The sequence below is a fragment of the Carassius carassius genome, chromosome 7 (genome assembly GCF_963082965.1).
Source record: "Carassius carassius chromosome 7, fCarCar2.1, whole genome shotgun sequence".
Classification (NCBI taxonomy): Eukaryota; Metazoa; Chordata; class Actinopteri; order Cypriniformes; family Cyprinidae; genus Carassius; species Carassius carassius.
In genome coordinates, this window is record NC_081761.1 from 13801179 (window position 1) to 13811700 (window position 10522).

A 10522-nucleotide genomic window follows, 5' to 3' on the forward strand; every position below is an offset into this window, starting at 1 on the left:
TCATCGATAATTATTTGTAAAATACTTTGTTTATAGCAAAATGTTAAAAAGATGTTCAATCACTTGATTGCATAATTCAGGGGCAGTTTTCATTAGTGTCAAGTGCCAATTTTCACTTCTTTAGATAAATAAGGTTACACTTTTTTTTTAACTAATTGTACATTGAAATTAGATTCAAATGAAGTTCAACTGGATTTTTTTTTTGCACCATGGTGGAGCATCACACTTCCTAAAAATTACACGTTGCAGCTTTAACATTCACTGTCAGAAATTAACATGGCTGATTAGATGGCAATAATAGTAAATTTAATAATTGTTCTGATTCCCCCAAACCCCATTTAACTTTTTTTAATACATAAACTACAATTTCTAACCTTAACAATTCCCTTACCTAAGCAATTAATGCAAAAAGGAGGATCCCAATAACAAAAACAAGAATATGCTCTCTGAAGAGTTTCCAGAACAGTTTGTACCTCAGGCAATTTGCATGATGAATAAGGAAAAACACCTCCATGATGCATCTGCCTTTTTTCCACTATTCTACTACAAATCAGTTTCTATTCTCATCAACTATTACAGTTATTGCATTATTGTTGCCTAATTAAATGTTAATCATTTTAATAAAAAATTATAATAACATACGAGCAGTTATTCTGCCTAACTACATCATTCACTAAAACACCCCTCTATTTATTTTTAAATACAAAAGTTACTTAAAGATACCACCTCCCCTCTCTCATCCTTCCGGCTTTAAGAGGACTAAGCACCAAATAATGTTGAGGTTTTCCTATACAAACTTCATTACTTTGCAGCACTATTTAATATATTTTATTCATGATATATGCTTCAGTGCTGTCTTGATCAATAGGGATCTAATGTACATATGGCCTCCTTTCACAGCAAAGAAACAGGGGCCAGCAGACTGCCAAGTAAATTACACTGTCAAGGTCATACTTTTCTGGACCTTGACAGTGTAACTTACTTGGCAGTCAATGGGACAGTCACAAGCCTCCCGGTTTTCATCCAAAATATCTTAAATTGTGATCTGAAGACAAAATAAAGCTTTTACATGTTTGTAACTACATGGGGGTAAGTGATTAAAGGGATACTCCACCGTGTTTTCATATTAAACTATGTTTTTCCCTTACCTAAGACGAGTTGATACATACCTCTCTTGTCTCAGTGCGTGCACTCAATCGCTTTGGCGCGCGCTGACACTTTGAAAGCACTTAGCTTAGCCCATTCATTCAATATGGGCCAAGCAGAGAAGCTACCAAACACCTCCACGTGGGCCGGTGAGAGGATTTTTCACGAGTGAAGATATTACTGCGCCAAGACGAAGTGCTTACAAGCACTTGCCATGGTATTCCGCCATACAATATAGTTATCCATTTTACACGCTTAGAAAAGCGCAACGTTTTGTTTTGTGTTACCGTCCTAGGTCGAGTTACACTACGCGAGTAACTGTATTTAAATAGGGAAAACGTGGAGGTGTTTGGTAGCTTCTCTGCTTGGCCCATATTGAATGAATGGGCTAAGCTAAGTGCTTTCAAGGTGTCACCACACGCCAAAGCGATTGAGTGCACGCACTGAGACGAGAGAGGTATGTATCAACTCGTCTTAGTTAAGGGAAAAACATAGTTTAATATGAAAACACGGTGGAGTATCCCTTTAATGACAAAATTTTCATTTTGGGGTGGTGTATCCCTTTAAGATTATTTCATATACTTAAGATAGAGAGATTCAATTACAGTTAGTCTGTTAACTGCAATTTGACTAAAATGTATCCAGAAATTAAACCTGTGTTGTAGCATTGGAATAGGGGCCCATATTCAATGAATTTCACAATGAAGCATTTCAGTTTATGCTCTCTCTCTCTCTGACTCTCTCTCTCTTTCGCTCTATATTAGATTAGTGGCCTGGAGAGTGGGGTTTAATTCCCCCTCACGCCCATGTTCCCTCATAAAAAAGGTCTGCTCATGCTCTCTATCTGAGAGACAATGGCTGTATTCTATCATTAGCATGGCCAGCTAACGCTAATGGCTAGGTTGAACTACTTAATGCAAGAATTGTCTGCAATTCATTCACATTCATGGGAGGTATACAGGTAGTGGGCCTGTCAGGAAAGACTGTGCTTACTATGTTACGTTAGCACTGAGCAATAATAAATAGCTTAAAAACGTACACTTACTTAGTCTATCTGTCATAGGATCCCAATATGATCCTGATCTAAACAACACACCTCTGTATGCAACGGTCCATGATGTGTAAGTCAAATAATCATAATAAATACATTTCACATCTTTTTTTCTAGCAGTATTTATGACTTTATTAGTTTTAAGTACAGTTTCTGAATGGTGTATTTAAATATAATTAAGTTACCTATTTTACCTATTATGTTAGTCATAATTAAATAGTATCATACTTCAATAGTAACATATTTTCTACCATTAGCTACATCAGGCAAAATAATTTTAAGATAAAGGTTAGATAAACCAAAATTCACTGCATTTCATCACAACTGCTTTTGGATCATTGAGGGTAAATGTTATGCGACTATGCATAACTTAAATATAAAGCTTACAACCTACTAGCTACATTCTGCCTTAAGAACAAATGGTGCAACCGAATAAATTACAGCGTTAGCTACAAACTAGCTAGTAGTTACTAAGCCTGTAGTGTAGATGTTAAATTTCAAGTTATGTAGCCTTAGAACTCGACAGAAATGTTAAAGGTACTGGTAATGTTATGCTACGACAAGTTCAAATCTGGGAGAAAAAAATAAATACTAAAAAATTCCTTCAATTTGCACAGATTGGACCATGTGTTCATTTACTTTTTTTTTTAGAGTGTATATGCACAGAATGTTACAGACAGATGAACCCAAGGTTACTGACAAGTATTCTAATTGGATTAGATTTGTAAAGGCTGGGACAGTTATTGCGTCACACACTGAGCCGATCACTGAGCCATTAACACACATGTAAACACACAACACTACGGGCAGACCAGTACACACAAACACGCATACACACTCCACACTTACCTTAGAGTCAGATTATATATTTCCCCATTGAGGAGGAATTTATCCTTGGACTGCATCACCAATTCTTTGCAGCACTGGTGTGATCATTTCAGTCTCCTCATCATTCCGATGCCTCAGTCAGTTAGTTCGACAGTTAACATTAAATGAATTGATTTAATTGGCTAGCTCAAAAAAACTTTATGCAGTGTAATGGATTTTGAAGTTTTTGTCCTATCCAGTTACACTGCAGTGGCACTGCATTTGCAGGGTACTATAAACAAAGAGAAAGATTCAGAAGTCTTGTTTCATCAATAATGAATTCATGAGTGTGCAGGTGCTTTGTTTTCTTCATAATCCAGGGCGGTAAATCAAGTTTGTACAATATATTCTATATAAGTGATATGGTATAAGGCAATACAGTTTATATCAGTATACAGTAAATATTGTTAACACGTGTAGTTTAAAGCCATTTTTCTCCGTCAGATGCTCTGACAGATAGGCTACTTGTGCTTTTTAATGCATTTGCGATGTGAGTTCTCCTCAGTGTATTTCACAAGTATATTCTCCATCTGTAAATGATAGAAAGTCAAGATAATATTTCCATTTTGCTGTCAGGAGTGCATGATCCTTCTGCAAGTGATTCTCCACCAAACAGACGGAAATAGAATAGGAGGGCAGTAATTCTGACTAAAATATAAACTTTGCTAAAATATTTGTTGTTGGACAATAAATGTGCCATATGTAGAAGTTTAAATCTTTAAGTAAGTGTATTTTTATGATAGCACTAACTATAAGGTGACTGTAATGGGAGTAATTAAAATAGCCAATTACAATTAGTCTGTGCTTTTTAAAAAATATATTCATTTTAGGTTTTAGAGTTTGGAGGTAAAATATGTTTCTGTGGTCAGTTGCACATGAGATATTCCCCATAGTACCTTACTCACAAATTCACGGTTAGATCAGATAGAAATAGATCCTTGCAGATTATCACTTAAAATTGCTAAAAAGGAATTAGAGATGACTAAATAGGCCTTATTCAAAATCTGGTGAAGAGGTACCAATAAAATGAATATAGTCACATTAGGTTGCAACATGTTTGATGTTCAAAGCTGTTGTACCACAAAGGACCCATCTCTTTCAGTTTGAGCTCCCTCTAAGAAAAGCATTTTTCATGTTTAAATAAGGAACAATATACTGCAGAAACAACGGCATTTGGGGGGAAATAGTCTAAGATAGACTGGTTTGTATTGTGTATTGTACCATTCTATTTATTAAAGGCAGGGTAGGTAAAAAATGTATAAAAACTTTTTTTCCAAATTTGTTTAAACTTTATTTATATATCAATACATAATTAAAATGTAAGTACTAAGTGGTAAATGCAAGTGGGCAGGTCATGTGTGGCAAAAGGGTGGTTGCGAGAGAGTGACAGTCGCCTAAGCCAATCTTATGTTTCGTCCCGAATGGAAATAATGAGCTGTGTTTAATACAGATTAAACGGTCTAGAGTCACTCGATTTTTATACTCTTTTTATCAGAGTACTTACATTTTAATTATGCATTTATATGTATAGAAAGTTTGGAAGAAAGTTGTTTATAAATTTTTTACCTACCCTGCCTTTAACTACAACTGCAGTATTATGAATGCATGACTGTTTTTTCAGTACTTTAATAATCTAATGTGCTAATCCAAAACTAATAAAGTTTTCTCTTCTTGTTTAAATGGAAAATAAGGGCTTTTCCTAATCACTGCTCATCCAGGTTCTAGCTGTTTAATGTCCAGATTGTTAACTCCATCTATGTAGGCTATATACCAAACAGCCGTATTCTTTGAATGCACAAAAAATACTGGTGCTCGCTCAGCTTGTTTTTAATGTTATGTTATGTAACACAGACTTTGCATCTCATTTTAGCTAATTAACATTACATTCGAGGTACATATTTATTTTAGTTCATGTACTCTCTGGGAATCATTCCCATGACCTTGACATTGCTCTGTTTGAGCTACAATAATGTTTTAAAATGATGATGTTTGAATTACATGAACTAGCTCACCCCTGTAGCTCAAACATTATAGCATGGTAAAAATCAAAGTCTTGGGTTTGATTCCCAGGAAATGATTGCAATGTAAACAATTTGAAGGCAATGTAAGTCACTCTCGATAAAAGTGTCTGCCAAATACATAAATGTAAATCTAACCAACCGAACAAACTGATTGACTAAAATGAATCTCTGATTAATTTAAATCCATGCATTTGCAATTCATTTGCAGCATTTTATGTATATTATGTAGCTACATATTCAGTTAAAACACTTTGTTTATCGCTGTTTTTACATGAGTAAAATGATTTAACAATATTTTTGTTTATGAATATTTAGATTTCTACTTAAGTGTAAAAAATATTTATTCTGCTTGTAGAATTAATTACATCATCTTATTTCTTTTCCACTCTTGAATAGCTTGTAGTGTTATACTTTTTTAAAAGGATGTAATATAACTAGTTTGAGTTATGGGAAGCTTATAAAGAAGGCAGTTACAAAGTAGCTTCCTCAACACTGATAAAGTGACAATGGAAGTCTGAGGTGGATATTAAGAGAAAGAAAGACAGAACCATCAGGCTTGTCAGAGTCCCCTCTGAACATTTTCAGTGCCTAGCTGTTGCATAATTAATGTATCCAGTGCAAAAACAGAGAACACAGCTCTCTTTTCCCTCTCACTCACTTGTTCTCTGCTTTCCATAGTTTATTCTTTAATCAGTGCTATTTTCCCTCATAACAACAACCTGTCTTGTTAGAATCTTTAAGTGCCATTATTTCAGTTCTGTTACTTATGTGTCTTTCTCATTTAGTCAAATGAAAGATTTAAAAATTGCAAATGGTAGTTTTTGATTGGTTTGTTCGATATATGTGTTGTTTAAACAGATGTACATTTATGAAGTTCCCAGCACTGTATGGATCCTTCAAGCTCTCCTTAAACGCTCTGGTAATCCTATCATTGCCCTTAAACTCTTCTTTCAGACTTACTGAGAGAGAGAGAGAGAGAACCACAGAGTGCACAGGCTTTAATAATGCATCTAGATAATGCTGCCTCACCACTCACACACACAAGCACAACAAAACAGAAAGACAGTGAAAGAGTGGCAGAGCAGCATGATCTGAGCATTGCATATCTTCAGAGGGAGCTGAATGGAGATTGGGAGGTTGTAGATAAAGGGTGAATGAAAGAGGGGTTGAGAAAATGAGAAAAATATGTATAGAAGGAAGGGAAAAGAATGAGATAGCTGGGAAGACGGTGAGGTTGAAGAAACAGTTGCTAAATAAAGACATAAGAAAAAGACCTGGAGACGTTATGATTGTGTGTGTGCAGGCTATGTGATTTGTTCTGAGAGTCATGGCATGAGGAGAGAGGTGTGGCATAAAACAGGAAACGCATCATCATTTCTTCTTCTTCCTATAAATAGCTTGAGTTATGAGTTATGTGTCGTCTTGATGTTAAAAATTGGCTAGGCATATCATTAAGAAATAAAAAATTCAAATGTTCTGTTCATCAAGGAATTCTGATATCATAGTTTTCACAAATTATATCAATAACAATAACCATTGTTAATGACACAAAGTCAGTATATTAATATGATTTCTGAAGGATCATATGACACTAAAGACTGGAGTAATGGCTGCTGAAAATCCAGCTTTGCTATCAAAGAAATAAATTGTTAAATATATTACAGAAAATGTTTTTTATTTTAATCAAATAAATGCAGGCATTTGCAGAGATTTACTGTGATTAAAGTGACATAAATTTTGTTAATGAGATTAGACCAATAAATAATATGCACTGATAACGATCTGATAAATGTAGTGATTTGCAATCCAGTTATTATTTCAGGGTCAATTATTTTATGGTTAAGAGTGTTAACAATAAATCCAGTTTAAAACATGTACCTTCTTTGTATTCATGCTGCTTCCATATGGTTTTTAAAAACTTTTATACCATTTTCAAGAAAAGCTTCAGTTTAATGACAAAAATGGCATGTGGTCAAACTGTCAAACAGAAAAGAATAACATAATTTACACACCTTAATAATTATTTTCAGGATTTTTTGGAAATACTTTTTTTATACAAATTATTTTAAAAAATACCATGAATTATTAATTCATAAATGTCATTACGTTTTCAGTAGTCTCATCACACATTTTACAACCTGAACTAATATTGCCTTGACATAAATAGTCAAATTATTTGATATTCTAAGAGACTTATTGACTTTGACAGATAATCAAATCACTATATTGACATCAGTATAACCCTCTGTCAAGGTTGAGGGTCTACAACCTTTTTGCAGGTCAAGGACCCCTTGGTGGATGGAAAGACAGGGCATACATAATGTATAAAATGTTACAGTAAAGTGTTGCCTTTTAAGCCTGGCCTATAATAAAATGTGTATAACACTAATGTATTTACATACTTTGATAGCAAGTCCATTAGAGTCATATAAAGGTATATAAACACTCAGATGGTAACATTACTATCCTAATGGTCACTTCCAGAATGACATTGCCCTCATCCAAAGGTCACGAGAGGTCACTGAATGGTTTGATGATTTGTAGCTGCCCATCTTCAGTGTCACATGATCCTTCAGGAATTATTGTATGCTGATTTGATGCTGAAGAAACATTTTATATTATCAATGTTATAAAAATGGTTGCGCTGCTTAATATCTAAGTGGAACCCATGATTATTTTCAGAATTCCTTGATGATCTGACATTTTAGTTTCACTAAAGTATTTTCAATATGGGTTGGAAGAATGAAAGCTTTAGCTGAACTTTAGCTTCTTAAATTTATTTTTGATTGTTTTGCTCCATGCATAGGCCTATTTGTGCATACATCTTTCCTATTCTAGTGATTGCTAGAGTGTATTCAGATGAAATCAGTATTGATACAACGAGTACTAAAAGTCTCTACCTCAGTTATTTAAGAAGATATTACTCTTTGGATAGATGCATACATTTCTTTTCATATACAAATGTGCGTGCTGAATTTTCCTGTTCTAGATATCCCTCTCCAAAAGCCACTTAAATGAATAAGTGTCACAGATGGCCCAATTTCAGCTGTTAGCAGCTTGTAAAATGCTGCTCCATGGCTGAAAGATAGATGTGCTATGATAAAAGTCTGTGTTGTCATGTAGGGCATGTAAGATCACAGTCACATAAGACGTTTAAAGCATTAGTTTATGTGCTTATGCCTTTTCACAGTATTCAGCTGCTCCTAAAAATAACAGCATAAATGAATTATGGCCCTTTCTGAAGCCTGCGGGAATTCCTTCCTGATTTCTGCCTCCTCGTTTTTTTCTACACTAATTATTATTATTACATCCATGTTTTGTAATGTTTGCAGTTTGCACCTAAATTGTAAAAATAAATCAAGAATAGCCTACATCAATCAAATGAATGAAGTTTGGGAAAATGTGCTGTAAAATAATTTGCACAATAGACGTATTGTAACGAATGTCTATCCCAACTTCCCTTATGAATCATGCAGGATACACTAAATGAAACATGTGAACCTTTCGGGCTTGCTGTAAATAATGACACAAAATCTAAATATATATATATAGGCTATGTATTAATATGCCTTTTTTTGTGCAAGTTCCATCTCTTGAAGGAAACACTGAATTCATCTCTCACTCAAATAAACAAGGTTATCTGGCATTCCCTGAAATGCTGTAAGAAGATAATATAATAATATTCCATGCAGGGCAGAGTGAGAGCATCTGTATCAGACAACTAGCAAAGTCCAACAGTAATCATTACTGTTTTTTTTTTTTCATTGTTGTTTTTCAGACAGAGCAATGAAATACAAAACGGCTTCTGTAAAAAAATAAATTTATATATTATAAATAAATAATAATATAAATAATATATATATATATATAATATATATAAATACTATATATAGCCTATATATATATATATATATATTATATATATATATATATATATATATTATATATATATATATATATATATATATATATATATATATATATATATATATATATAGCCTATTTATTATGTTTAGTTATATATGTAATGAATGCTTACTCTCTATTACCTGATCGCAAAATTAAAAGACATTTCTAAAAAAGCCGATAGAGCGTGAAAGTGTAAGTGTGAAAGTGTAATTCACTTGATTCCCTTTAATCTGTCAAATTCACCTAGTTCTGTCAGTGACGCGCCTTTATCTTCACATCACAACGCTTATGAACAACATTTATATGCTATATATCACTCACCTTACACGAAGAGTAACATTTTCGTGAACAATCCATCGCCTTGCGCCGACGGAACACTCATTGGGACGGTAAATAAATAAAGCGAAGGCGGGTTAGTCCGATGGGAGTTTAACCGAGACGCACTTCAGTTTAACCGTTTAATCTGCTTTCAGCGATTGATAAATCCGACTCTGTCTCTCTCTGTCTCCCGCCCTCTCCTCCTCCTCCTCCTCTTCTTAAGGTTGAGATTCCTGGAGCTTTATTGTCCCGTTAAAACCTTTACATTGCCAGCGAGTCAATATACACAGATACACGCATATGTACGCATATATATACACGAACCTTATGAAGGTTATTAGGTGGTATGCTAATACAAAGGGCGCGCTGTCTCGATCTCTCAAATTTCAAAGTAAACTGTCCACTTACTGGCGTTTTACGTCAAAAATTCACATAATAATATAAAAGTAATTGTATAGGGTACAATTCAATATATTTAATTGTTTTAAATAATACACTATTATTATTATTATTATTATTATTATTATGAGACATTAAAGAAACACACACAGCATTTGTGGAATAATGTTGCTGACATACACAATCCAATCTTGCCTATTAGCCTATTAATATGATACACGGTAATGATTTCACTCCTGGAGTAGGCTAATACATGCATTTTTATATTTTTTTACTCATAAAAAATAAATAAATAAATAAAAATATCCAACTTCTTTTTGGCATGTTTGCAAAACCAAAAAGCTTAAAGCATAAAGCTTGCAGAAGTGTTTTAACTTGTCAGTATTTATACTACTCGAGAAATATGATGAGAAATAATATCTATAGCCGTCAATCACGTGACCGGCTTTTCCATCTGTTTTACAGTCGCAAACATTTAGATCACCTCTCAAAAGAATAAAACAAAGGTATGTGAAGAAAATGCTAGGTTTGGCCATTTGCGGCATCATATGATAAAACGTTGTAAAACACTAATATATTTAAAACAGTAATATTATCTATAGTTATGATGCATAGTTTACATAGGCAATCTATAGTGATGATGCATAGTTTACATAGGCAATCAGATGAGGCTGGAATATAATAAGAACTCAATCCGCTTAATGGTTCAGTGTTTTGCCCTCCAGGTGAACGGTCCTTTAAAGGGTTAGTTCACCCCCCCAAAAAATTATGCCATTAATGACTCACCCTCATGTTGTTCCAAACCCGTGAG

General features: G+C 33.9%; 1 protein-coding gene across 2 annotated transcripts in view; it reads right to left on the bottom strand.

The window, feature by feature from the left end:
• Positions 1–9678, bottom strand: part of LOC132143586 (FERM and PDZ domain-containing protein 1) — a 53041-nt gene extending 43363 nt beyond the window's left edge. Inside the window, exon 1 of one of the 2 annotated variants that reach the window (XM_059553944.1) lies at positions 9316–9678. The gene's annotated coding sequence lies outside the window, so the exon portion shown is untranslated. Of the gene's footprint in view, positions 1–3046; positions 3379–9315 lie in introns of those variants that run through there. The other variant, XM_059553943.1, reaches the window with a different exon arrangement.
• Between the last annotated feature and the right edge of the window lie 844 nt (positions 9679–10522).